This window comes from Tursiops truncatus, chromosome 7 (assembly GCF_011762595.2).
Source record: "Tursiops truncatus isolate mTurTru1 chromosome 7, mTurTru1.mat.Y, whole genome shotgun sequence".
NCBI lineage: Eukaryota > Metazoa > Chordata > Mammalia > Artiodactyla > Delphinidae > Tursiops > Tursiops truncatus.
In genome coordinates this window covers 67,178,180-67,191,331 of record NC_047040.1, presented here as the reverse complement: position 1 = coordinate 67,191,331, position 13,152 = coordinate 67,178,180, and the positions used below count along the sequence as shown (strand labels likewise).

Sequence of the window (13,152 nt, the reverse complement as noted above, 5' to 3'; positions counted from 1 at the left end):
TACGTCCCAAATGCATTACAATGGCCTATCAAGTCCTACAAGATCTGCCTGCCCCTTCTCATCTTTCACATCATCCTCTGCTACCCCATCCCTCCCTCATTGTCACCAGGCATTCTGGCCTCCTTGCTCTTCCTCCAACCAGGCATTCTCATGCCTCAGGAAATGCCTCTTGGCCTTTGCACATGCTCTCCTCTCAGCTTGGACTGCTCTTCACCAACATAGATGGGAGGAGAGGTTTGCTCCCTACTTTCTTCAGTTCACTGTTCAAATATCACCTTACTATTAAGACCTTTGGAAATGTATACATCTGTTTATTCTACAACTAGTTTCATCCAGTTAATTTATCAAGGCAGTTTTAAAATGGAGAAATCACAAAAGTTGTAAATTGTTTACAGAATATCACCCTATCAGAGAAAAATCCGAACGTTGACATAGTTTAGATGTATGATATGGGCAGTGTAAAAGAACTATGGCTTCCTAGGAGGAGACTGTTTAAAATGCATTTCCCACTCTAGTTTCTTTCTGTCACATTCTTTTCAACTTCCACAAATGCTGAGAATGCCTAAAAAGGGTTCTCAGAAGGCTTCTGACAACTAACTGAAAAGATATCTACCACTCCAAATTACCTTTGAACATTGATTCTATTGACCCCATTTTCCTATCAGGAATAGGGCTCCGGAAGGAAGGTAGGAAGGGAAAGGAAAAATTTAAAGAAAGAAAAAAAACTTTTATTTACTACTGCTTTATAGTCAGACAAGTCAGACTGACAACAAAAATTCACTGAGCAGCAAAAGATTTCCCTCCAAGCTTTTGTTTTTGTTTGTGTTCTTATTTTATACTGGTTCTTCCCATACATAATAATATCCTGGCAGCAATTCAACTGATAATAGCCTCTTGGCATTAAAACAATTTCTGGAAAACATTTCAGTTTTGTTAAATTTTTACAACCTATCATATTATGGGACCTGGACCAAGGCTAATTTTTGTGGTTGAAGAATTTGTAGTAGCAATTTTGCCTGATTGGCTTCATATAGTAAATAATAATAATTAAAAAAAGTTTTTCCAAGGATCCCTGAAAATTTGATCTGGATGGAATAGTGGCTGATCCACCCCTTCACTTTAAAGATAAGGATACAAAGACCTAGTGAGATTAAATGATTTGCCCAAGGCATGAGATCTGTTACCAGAGAGCTGGGAATAAAACTCAAGCTCTTTGGCATTCACTGTTCCCTCCTCTTCACTGTGTTTGAGCTTTTTTCATTATGGTGCCATTCTGGCACTCACAGTGAAAATCCAACTAACATTAGCCCTAATGCCTAGGAAGCTGTAATCCAAAACTTGAGACCAAATGGATAACATGAAAATCATCATAGTTGAATTTATGATGACATATACTTTTCAGTTTACAACTTATAATCTTCAATCAAATCTATCACCTCATTTTATCCTCAAAAGAATGCTCTACAAATTATGTAATAGAAAACATTGCATAAATATGAATAGATAACATTTAAATACTCCAGTGTGCTCTCTGGAAGATGGTCAGGAAAGAGAAGTCACTGTGGTTTCTTACATGTATGAATAAGAAGATGCTCCTACTACATATGCTAGATGCCACTAAACTGGTTTTATGATCAACCTATACATATATATAAAGGTTAAAATTACATATATATATATTTGTATATATATATGTAGAGAGGTGTGTATGTATGTATGTTTTTTATAAATATATACATGTAATTTCTATTTTTATTTTTGTAGTCGTATTTGGAATCCACTAATGCTCTTTGCTATATTCCATGTGTCAGCACAGACGAAAGCCATCTCAGGGCTCTGGAAATGGCAGAGAGTGAATAATTAAGATCAGGCATCAAGACATTGACATGTCATTCACTGGTAACACGGAGGGACGGGATGCCAATAGTACTTTCTAAATATGCCACCAAGGGAGGGATTTCCTAGATCCTTAATAAAATTGGCCCCCATACATAATGGATACTACCAGCTAGTACCTGCTTTCCACTGCCTAGCTTATGTCAAAATTATGAAGGGAAAAAAGAAGAAAAAGGTATCGCCCATTTGCTTATGGAGTATACAACTGTCTATTTTGTGAAATTTGAATGGAGTGAGGGAGGGCCTCTGGCCAAAAGTATATCTCTCAATACCTGTCATACTGCCTGAAATCCCACCATTATCAACTCAATCCTTTGCATCTTGAATCTTTTTCAGGCCTTAAGCAAACCTATTAAAATGCATATACTTTAAAAAGTGACACAATCTTCTCACAGATTAGGCCCTTAATTAATGGGACCCAGGATAAACCAGGGATGAGGAGAATGATAGTAGAGGGGTGTTTTTTAAATAATACAACACAAATATACTTCCAGATATGAAAATTTGCCTGGGGCCATTATACATATCAGAATGTTGAGTGGGAAATTTCTATTTGGGCATTAGGGTCCACAGTTAAATATAACAAACAAAAAATGCTCAAACTGTAAAGGGAATCGCCAGCAATTGGGGCCAGGCAGCCTGTTCCCAGCACTGCAGGAGTTTGGTATCTTTAACAAATCACTGGAACCTGGCTTTGGGAAGGGGACCCAGAGCAGATTCCTTATAAAATTCTAAGCCTGTTTATACTTGCCGGTGGGGGGAAGGTCCTAATTATGTTTTGAATATATCTGAGTCCCTGTCTGAGATCCTGGATACCTACCTACAAGTAGGGCTGGGTACACAATGATGTATACCCCTTATTGTTTTTCCTCATCAAAGCCAAATGTCATGATAGGCTTACCACCAAGGAAGACCTCATTCTAATGGACCTAATATAATTAATGCTTAGATTCCTAAAATCTACAAGGTTGAACTAACATGTGAGAGATTAGATGACAGATAATTAAATCACTTTGTATGACACGAAAAAGAAAAGGTAGAAAAAGTGCTATGAAAACTCCCTGAGGAGGGACTGGCAGCAATGTGATCATGAGAACATCTGAGACCACCAGCCATCCCACACTACCCTGCATGCCAGTAGTCTACTATGCATGCCAGGACGAGCCAAGACTGAGTGTCCCTATATTTTATTGCATCTGTTCATTTGACCAGTGGTAAATGGGGAGGAAAAAGTCATCCAGATCCTCTATAGGAAACCCTACTCATGACTGGATAAAACCTTGACTGAGTTTGAGAACACCTCACAAGAGAAAGAAGGAGATAGTAAAGAAAACCCAAAATGCAATGGAACCTAATATATACTCTCTCTGACAAAACCCCCAGCCAGACCAAACTGTGACGCACCCCGGGAAACAGCAGCTCGTTTGAAGAAAAGATGTTCTGCGACCCCCAATGGGACAGTACTGCCATCAGGGACAGATTCTACAAACCTAGATAGACAGAGTAGGGAAAGGCTCTATTCACTCACTGGAATTTCCTGGCGCTTCCGTAAGCATCTATAAGCACAAGTCTAAGGGGTATATGCTGTTCCAATATATTTTGGTATAAAAGTTGTAACCAGGAGAGTCTTAAAATAAAAGTACTGGAGGGAAAGCTCTGAGTCCGTTGAAGAAGGCGAGGCCATTCTGAAAGCCAGCATCTACTGCAGAGGGGGGCTTGAATCCCCCGAAACCATTCAAATAGTCTGTTTCACTGATATAATTATTAAATCATTGATTAGTGTGCTGAGTTGTCTTTATTACAGGTGAAATAGCCACTGCCAGCTGTTTCTGTGGTAAGTTCCTCAGCTAGAGAAAAGCTGGCATTGTGCCCAGATGTAGCCAGGGAGCCCCACTGATTCAAAGTGGTTTTTCTTTCCTCCAGCGAGTGCTTCCCCCTGTCATTACATGGTTTCCCTGTGCTCTCATCATTACAACAATAGAATCCATAAAACCAAACACAGAAACAAAGGGATAACTTACTGGCAACTAATGAAACACAGAAAGACTGTTCAAGCAGTGTAAATGTGAAAAGGCTTTGAACCCGTTTAAACAATCTGCTTGTATTCCATTGCCCCGCGGTAAACACAGGCGTGCAGGCAAGTGTCTCAGCTTCGTAAAAATGACAAAATCTTTGCCTTAAAGGTCTGCTCACTTGTTGCTCCACTTCTCAAACACTTTCTGGAGTGCTCGTTTGCTTTCTGACCACTTGTCCAAATTCTACCCATTTATCAAGGCTGGCTTATCTCCCAGCTTTTCTAAGAAAATTTCCCTGAACATGCAGACTCTGCTGAGCTTTCTTTTCTTTTCTTCTCTTTTCATTCTTCAGTATTTGAGGTGTGTGCCACTCATTTGGCCAGCAGGTGCCAGGGCAAGTATGGGAAATTTCGAGAATCCATGCTACATCACAAAAGACCAAGGCACTTCCCTCTGATCCCAGATGCACACTCAGAAACTTTCTCAATCAACACTCCACTTAGTCCCATCACTTGCTTAGCATGAGCAGGTGAGATGAAACCTGTTTGCCATGCCTGGTGCTGAGGAAACAGGACAAGCCTTGGCATCAGATGAACCAGGATTCAAACCCTAGATCAAAAGTTTATTAGATGCGTAACCATGGCTTTTGTGTTTCTTTTTTTAATCCCCTGAGACTCAGTGTTTTAATCCATAGAATAGAAATGATACGATCTTTTTTCAGTGTGTGCCATGCCCAGTACCTGACATAGGGTGGCATTAAGCACCTAAAGTGTGAACATTACACATTACACAAAGTCCTCTCTCCCTCCCCATCCCTGCCCCCCAAGGGCACTCATTATCATGCACCACTAATCAGGTCTTCTCTCTCCAAGAAAACTGTAAGTTCCTTGAGGACAGGGCTACAGAGGTTCTCTATGCTAAGACTAAAACTGTATACATAGACTCTAAACTTTTTGGCTTTTCTCCTAAAATAGTTCGTATAGACTGGAAGAAATATAGGTATTTTATGAATGAAAATAGGGGATTAATGAGCTAACACTTTCAGGTAGCTGATTTCAGCATTATGATCGTTCTCTATAGATTCTATGATATGAAAACATGATGGAATAAAATGAAGTCCTGCCCATTTTTGGCCCAGATACATAACAACCTCAATAATATGCTTGTAGATTCCTGTCTGGGAGCATTCTGACACATTCTTTTAGTGTCTTCACAGGATCTGCTCAATTTGGGAGAGAAGCATCCTGGTTTGGTCCAGCACAGTGTGACAAATGGCAAGTAAAGAACACATCTACCTCTTAGTTCGATGCATGCAGCCAAATTGTGAGAACCATTTTGAAAGAGACGTAGAGTTAACACAGATATCATGCTATTCTTGAGAGAAGAACTTACCTATCGTGAATATGAAATTGCACTTTTAACCAGGACTAGCAGGATTTTTTAATGCTTCCATGCCCTACTCCCACAATGCATCACTAAATAGACAGGTTACTATACATGGTCTAAAATATATTAGAGACCCATTTCTTTAACTCATACATCTCCATTCCTTCTCTATGCTGAAATACAGCTTGTGATGCAAATAAAAATCAAATATTCCAAGTTAAAAGTCCCCTTTGTTTCTACATATAGTAAATGCAAAACCTCTAGTCACTGAGAAATAGATTAAGTAATCATAGAATCACAGAATTTTCAGCGCTGGAAGGGACCTTAGAGATCATCTAGTCCAACCCCCTCATTTTAACAGATGAGGAGACTGATATCAGTAGAGGATTATAGTCTCAGGGGTAAAACAGAGTTCATTAACTCATCTTAGAAAGGACCTGTTTTTGTTGTTAGAATAAATGATTAAATGATTCCAATTTCATGCCACCTCCTTTATTCAGAAAGTTTATCATTCGTCTTCTCCTTTTGTCCGTGTAACCATGACAATTGCTGGGAATAATATAGCTATCAGTATAAAAATAGCCTCATTAGCATCAACAAGGAGCTCACCAATCAGCTTGGACCTATTAAAGGGCTGATAACCACCTTCCCTGCCTCACACTTAGCCACACACTCTCCTCCCTTAGAACGGCTCTTTCCTCTTCTGAGACTGTCTGTCACAGTTTGACAGCTGGGATTTACAAGTGGAATCCTACCTGAGAAAGCCCTGTTCTCAAGCAGGCTCAGTTGGATCTTGTCCTGGGATTTCTGGCCTGCCTCTGCTTTCAAGAATGTCTAAAGCAAAAGTGAACATTTTCCTTCTGTGATATGGCAGAGGATGGAGAAATATTAGCTATAATTTAGGAATGGACACATTCATTAGCAGGAATCCTTTAGAAAGGGTTTGTGTTTATTTTAGGTTCTTCCTTTGATTCTTCCACTGCCACTCCCCACCCCACCATGAGCGATTTGTGCCAATTTCGATAGGTTTGTACGCAACAGAAAACAGTCTGTCAAGGTATTTTCATCTCACACACACACCGCCCCCCACCCAAAAAAAGCACAAACCAAATAAAAATTAAAAATAGGAAACAAAACTATCAAAGGGTAGAGAGAGGCATTAGATCCATTTTAAATCACTGGCTAAATTCACCTTGGCTAAATTTCACTGAAAGAGAAAATTAAACTGAATTGTCTACTTGAGCTACAGGGAAGGAGGAGACTGATGGAATGGCGCTCAGCAAACTGCTTTGAGAATTAAAAGGTTACAAAATATAACACAGCTTTAAAAATATCAATAGATGGACAGTCCAGAAATAGATCCATGCATATATATGATCAATTGATTTTTGAAAAAGGTGCAAAGGCAATCTGGTGCAGAAAGAATAGTGTTCTCAACAAAAGTACTGAGACAACTGAATATTCATATCCAAAAAGATGAGCATTGATCCAGATCTTTCACCATATAAATATTTTTACTCAAAATGGATCATGGACCTAAATGTAAAACCTAAACCCAAAAATCTTCCAGAAGGAAGCATAGGAAAAATTCTGTAGCCTTGACCTAGGCAAAAATCCATGAACCATGAACGGTAAAATTGATAAACTGGACTTCATCAAAATTGAGAACATTCCTTCAAAGACATCACCAAGAGAATAAAAAAGCAGCCACAGCAGGGAGAAAATATTTGCAAATCACTTTTCTGTTACAGGATTTGTATCCAAAGTGTGTGTGTGTGTGTGTGTGTGTGTGTGTGTGTGTGTGTGTGTGTGTGTGTGTGTGTGTGTGTGTGTGTGTGTGTGTGTGTGTGTGTGTATATAATTCTCAAAATTCAATAATAAGAAAACAATCCAATATAAGAGGGGAGCAAAATATCTGCATAGTCACTTCACCAAAGAGGATATAAGGATGTCAAAGAAGCGCATGACAGTCATTAGGTAAATTAAAATCACAATAAGATGCCACTATATCACTCATGGCTAAAATTAAAAAGGCCAAGCTTACTCGGTGTTGGTGAAGCGATGGAGCAACTAGAACTCTCATACACCAATAGAGAGAATATGAAATGGCACAACCTCTTTGGCAAACAGTTCAACAAAAATGAAATATACACTTATTGACTTATATGATTTATCTAGTCATTCCACTCCTATATATTTCCCCAAGAGAAATGAAAGCATATATCCATACTGAGACTTGTTTTGATACTTGAATATTCACAGCAAATTTGTAATATCTGAAACCTGGAAACAGTCCAAATGTTTATCAACATTTATTACTGAATGGATAAATAAATCGTGAAATATTTATAGAACAAAATACTACTCAGCAAGAAAATGGAATAAATTGTTAATACACACAACATGGATGCTGCTTATACAGAAAAGATGCCTTCACTGAGGTCAAAATATTTACCCTGAAAATAAAATTCGAGATAATTACGCTGAGCAAAAGAAGGCAGATCAAAACGACAGCAAAAAATAAAGAGTATATACTGTATGAATCCATTTATATAAAATTAGAAAATGCAAACTAATCTATGGTGAAAGAAAGCATATCAGTGGTTTTCTAGGGATGGGAAGGGGGTTTGCTGCGGGTGAGGATGGGAGGATAAAAGGAGGGACTGCAAAAATGCACAAAGAAACTTTGGGGGGTGTTTATTATGTTTATTAATTTGTGGTGAAGGTTTCATGGGTGTAAATACAGGTCAAAACTTATCCAATTTTACAGTTGTATAAGATTGTAGGAGTAATAAAAATAAATATACCATGGGCTAATTTATTGATATGATTCCTTTTGATGATTATAGAATGCTACTTTTGAGGACATGGGTCAAGGAGAAATAAAGTATGAGGTAAGCATGACTAAGGAATACGGTACTTAGCAAAAGAGCCATACAACATTGCCAGCTTAGGTATTTGAGTGCCCTTATTTCAACTTAATTTGGAAATCATCTTCTAGAGTACAGCTTCTGAAAGCAGCAATATTTCCAATTGTTTCTTTTTTTAATTTATCCTCAGCACTTCAAGCACTACCCTCTACTGAGTACTTACTCTGTGCCTAGCATCTTACCAAGCACTTTACATGCATTTCCTCATTTAATTCTCCCAGTAGGTATTATTGTACCCATTTTACAGATGAGAAAAACTGGGTCTCCAAGAGTTAAATAACATGCTCAAAGTTATACAACCAGTAAATGTCAGGCAGAATTCAGATTCACAAGCAAATCTGACTGTAAAACCTCATGCCCTAAACTATTGCTACTTATTCAGAAGAAAGAAAGAATATGCTGAGTGGAAAAATAACACCACGTCCTTTTGACTTAATTAATCTATCCCCTTGAAGGGACTTCCCTGCTTAAGTACATGATCTCCTTTCATGCAGTTCAACAAAATGCATCATACTCCATAATCCTGGGTAGATTTTACTCTTCAGGGTACAGGGAGACTAGGGAAAAGCCTGTCTCTCTCTGATAATATAATTTAAAGACCTTGAATCATGGACGAAGGTAAGTAAATACAAATATGTAAGATACAGAGATGAGACACAGAGCCACTAAAGGATGTAATATACTTCTGTGCAATCTGTTCACTGTACAAGTGCATGTAACTGAAGGGGCAAGTGAAGCTTTGCACCCAGACTTCATCCACCAAGCCTGGGCTTGTGCCCTCACTCAGGGCTTCACTGACAAAAGAAAGGGCACTTTAAAAAAACATTTGCTCAAAGCTGTGATGTGAGCTAGCAGTGGCCTTGATGAACAGATTTCCTTTGTTTGTCTTTTGTTCTTTGACTATCTTCCAAACTCATGACATTACATTAACGCTCTTGGATTTTGCATTATTCATGTCAAATAATCTGCTAAATAATACATCCTAGAAGGCACGACCCGAGCCAAGGTAACTCACATAAAAAAGAAAAAAATAATAGCATAAATCATAAGTGAAATAAAGATTTTTAAAGAAATTTTATGGTATTTAATTAATCTACCAGTTTTACTAAGTTGCTTTCAAGTGAAATGGCTCTTTACCAGTGCCTTTTGAAAAGGTTAAAAGTGAATTCCCTGAGCTACAATCATTAGCATATAGATGTCTCTAAGTGTTAATTTCTGTTTTCACTGAATGAATGTAATTTAAAATGAGGCCCTTTCAAATCAGTTAACTTTGGCCATTTGAGAAAGATAAGAAAAATGGACTCGAGCATGAAGCCCCAGCAGAACCTGCTTCTTCAGGATAAGTACTATATGCCACAGCCATGCACCACTTTGGGAAATTACAGGCCTGTTCAGAAAGAGAAAGAGGGTTTGAGGTGAGCAGGTTAAAAGGACCCCAAACATTTGCTTTCGATTTAGCTAATCATGGAAAGGAAATTGAAAATGAAGAAATCAGTTTTGAAAAATATGGCAGTCATGTCCCTAGAGAAAAACCCAGTCATATTGTTGATGAAATCCAGCAGCAGCAACTTCTTCTTCCTGCACAGTGCTTGGCACACAGAGGTTACTCAACACACATCTGCTAAATTGTGTTATCATAAATGGACATACATGTCTAACAGTGATCTCAAAGATCAAGTCCTTTATTTTACTCATGCTCCCTTTACAACCTCTTTTTACGGCAATAACCCTTTGAAAATAGAAATCAGGTTCTGTCAATCGTGTACTTACACTTCAATAACTCCCCTTTACTCTTGCTAAGAGTCAAATTCAAACTCTTATGCACAGCCCATAAGACCCTACGTGATCTATCTTTGTGACCTCCTCTCACTCTCATCCCCACTAGGCTCAACTAGACTTGTTTCCCTGTCTTTCACACACACAGCCCTGTCCTACCTCAGGGGTCTTACTTTTGCCCCTCTCTGAATGGAAGGCTCTTCCTCTAAGCTCTCCTATGAGCAGCTCCTGGTCATCCCCCAAGCCTCAGGTCAAATGTCACATGTTTAAGGAGGCTTCTCCTCATCAGCCTACCTAAAGTGACCCACCCCCAGTCCCCACGGTGGTTCTGCATCTCATCACTCTCCTGTCATTATACTTTCCAAATCTGACATTATAGTTCTTATCTAACGTCTGTCTTTCTCTCACAAATGTAAGGGCATTGTGAGAGCAGGGAGCTAGTCTCTCTTATTCACAGCAATATCCCTGGTGCCTAGAGCACTAGGCACAGTGCCTGTTCCTCTGCTGGAGATCAAAGAATATTTTCTGACTTAATAAGGGAATGGCAGACAGATAAATTTACCAGTCCCACTCTAGAGTTTTGTAATGGCATGTAAGCCTAAAGATGCATAAAGCCCATTGCATACAGAGAACAGTTTAAATTAAAAAGCCTATAGACTCACTGCCTTCAGAGTGCTATTTTAAAAATCCAAGTATTACCTATATTCCCTCACAGCCCTTAGAACACAGTAGCACAACTGTATTTAACACATGGTGCTGACCTGTCTGCCACACTCACACTAGACTTATCTATTTAGAGAAACACTCCCACACCCTAAATTGTAACATGTGACAGGAAAGACATCACATCTAGCTCAACTTTGCATCCCGCAGAGTGCCTTGCAAATAAATATACATTAGCCATTCAATTAGTCTCCACCTTCACCAGAATTCAGACATACTGCCATTTGGAGTCCTTCTCAAAACTGGCTTCAGGCACTTGCCAGAGCAAGGAGAAAAAGGCGATCGCCTAACAGATCTCTATGAGACTAGACTAGAACTAATCATTCACTCATTCTTCACTCAACAAATGCTACTGAACACCTACCTACGCACTGTGTTCTAAACACTAAGCTAAGTGTTGGTTATACAGCGATAAACAAGGCAGATTAAGGTCCCTCTTGGAGCTTATAGTCTAATAGAGAAGAAATACCATACCCAAGTATAGACAAACTAACAAAATCCCACAATTCAAATTATGAAGAGTTTTATAAAGATATGAATTGGGCTAATGATACAGAATAGACTGTAGTCAGGGTTTAAGGTGGCTGGGGAAGGCCTCTCTGAGATACCATTTAAATGGATACCTTCAAGAGAGGAGGGAACAGCTTGTGTTGCAACCCTGACTTAGGAAAAGTCGGGGTGCACTGAGTAACTTAAAGAGGACCCTGGGTCTGGGAGCATACTTAGAAGCGGAGTGAATGACATTGCAAAGGGAAGCATGGTCTGGATCACAGAAGACCTTGTGCATCATAGCATGACTTCTAGTGCATTCATAGTGCAAGAAACAATGGAAAGCCATTGAAGAGATTCAAACAGAAGCGTTATAGGCTATATACCCATTTTAAAAAGATTATTCTGGGGGCTATGTGGAGAATCAGTAGTCCCCTTTAACCACAGGGGATATATTCCAAGACCCTCAGTGGATGCCTGAAACTGCAAATAGTACCGAACCCTACATATACTGGATTTTTTTTCCTGTATATACATACCTATGATAAAGCTTATTTTGTAAATTAGGCACAGTAAAAGATTAACAAATAATAAAATAGAACAATTACAACAATATATTGTAATAAAAGTTATGTGAATGTGGTCTCTCTCTCTCTCAAAATATCTTATTGTACAAATGTAATGCCTTTTTTCATCTTAACGAAGCACTCACACACTGTGGCTGTAACTTTTGCAGTTTAAGGTGAAACAGTAAAACTAGCATGAATTTCTCTTTCCTTTTTCATAATTTCATAGACAGAAGATTCGTTCTTACCGTAGGTCTTGGCAACCTCAGCATACAACTTTTTTCTTTCCTTATTAAGTCGAGAACTTGCTCCTTTTCACTTTACGGCTTGTCTTCGGCATATCCGAATTACCAGCGTTCTTACCGTAGGTCTTAGCAACCTCAGCATACAATTTTTTTCTTTTCTTATTAAGTCGAGAACTTGCTCCTTTTCACTTTACGGCTTGTCTTCGACATATCCGAATTACCAGCGTCACTACTCTTGAGCTTTGGGGCCATGACTAGGTAAAATAAGAGTTACTTAAACCAAGCACTGTAACACCCCCACGGTCGATATAATAACGAGCTGCGTCACTGAGGGACTGACGTGCCGGATACGCCGGACAAAAGGAAGATTCACGTCTGGGGCGGGACCTAGCAGGAACATCGCGAGATTTCATCACGCAAGCTCCTCAGAGCGCCGCTCGGTTTGAAACGTATGAATTATTTATTTCTAGAATTTAACGTTTAATATTTTTGGACCAGGATTGATCCTGGGTAACTGAAACCTTGGAAAGCAAAACCACGGATAATGGGGGACTACTATAGATGGGTCATGGAGACTTATAAGTGCCGGACCTCATCCAATACACTCAGAAAACCCCACTGGGGGTTCCTCACTTTTCTGGGTATCTGATCACACCATGGTGTTCATCACAGCTTCAGAGTACACTGGGGCACTGATGCTGAGGATACTGGTGAGTACCTTGTGCTTTGACACTGGATCCGTAATGTGTTTTCTCATTAACAGCGTCATTCTTTTTAGAGAGGGTCATTCCTTTTTGGCTTGCTTTCTCACATGTTTGTTTGTTCATATAAGTTACAGTTTTATCACTGAAAGGTCATATTTTTAAAGGCAAAAACTTCAGAACTATGACTGTTACCTCCCACTGCAGTACTAAGCCAGCTCTCCCAAACCTTATTGACAAAGGTGATGCGTGGCCACATCTCAGAACACACAGACATACATACAGTCACACTAGGGGCGATGGATGAAGGGAAGCAAAAGTTTTGTAGTTTTGTTTTCCTTTTTTCTAGGGCAAAAGTAGAATAATACCTTGAAGGTCATGTAGCAACTCAGTGGCTCAGATCGCCCCTCTACAATAGGTCCTTC

General features: G+C 39.2%; 1 long non-coding RNA gene across 1 annotated transcript in view; it reads right to left on the bottom strand.

The window, feature by feature from the left end:
- Positions 1-12,294, bottom strand: part of LOC141279084 (uncharacterized) — a 36,512-nt gene extending 24,218 nt beyond the window's left edge. Inside the window, exon 1 of the long non-coding RNA XR_012332838.1 lies at positions 12,030-12,294. This is a non-coding gene — a long non-coding RNA (uncharacterized lncRNA). The remainder of the gene's footprint in view (positions 1-12,029) is intronic.
- Between the last annotated feature and the right edge of the window lie 858 nt (positions 12,295-13,152).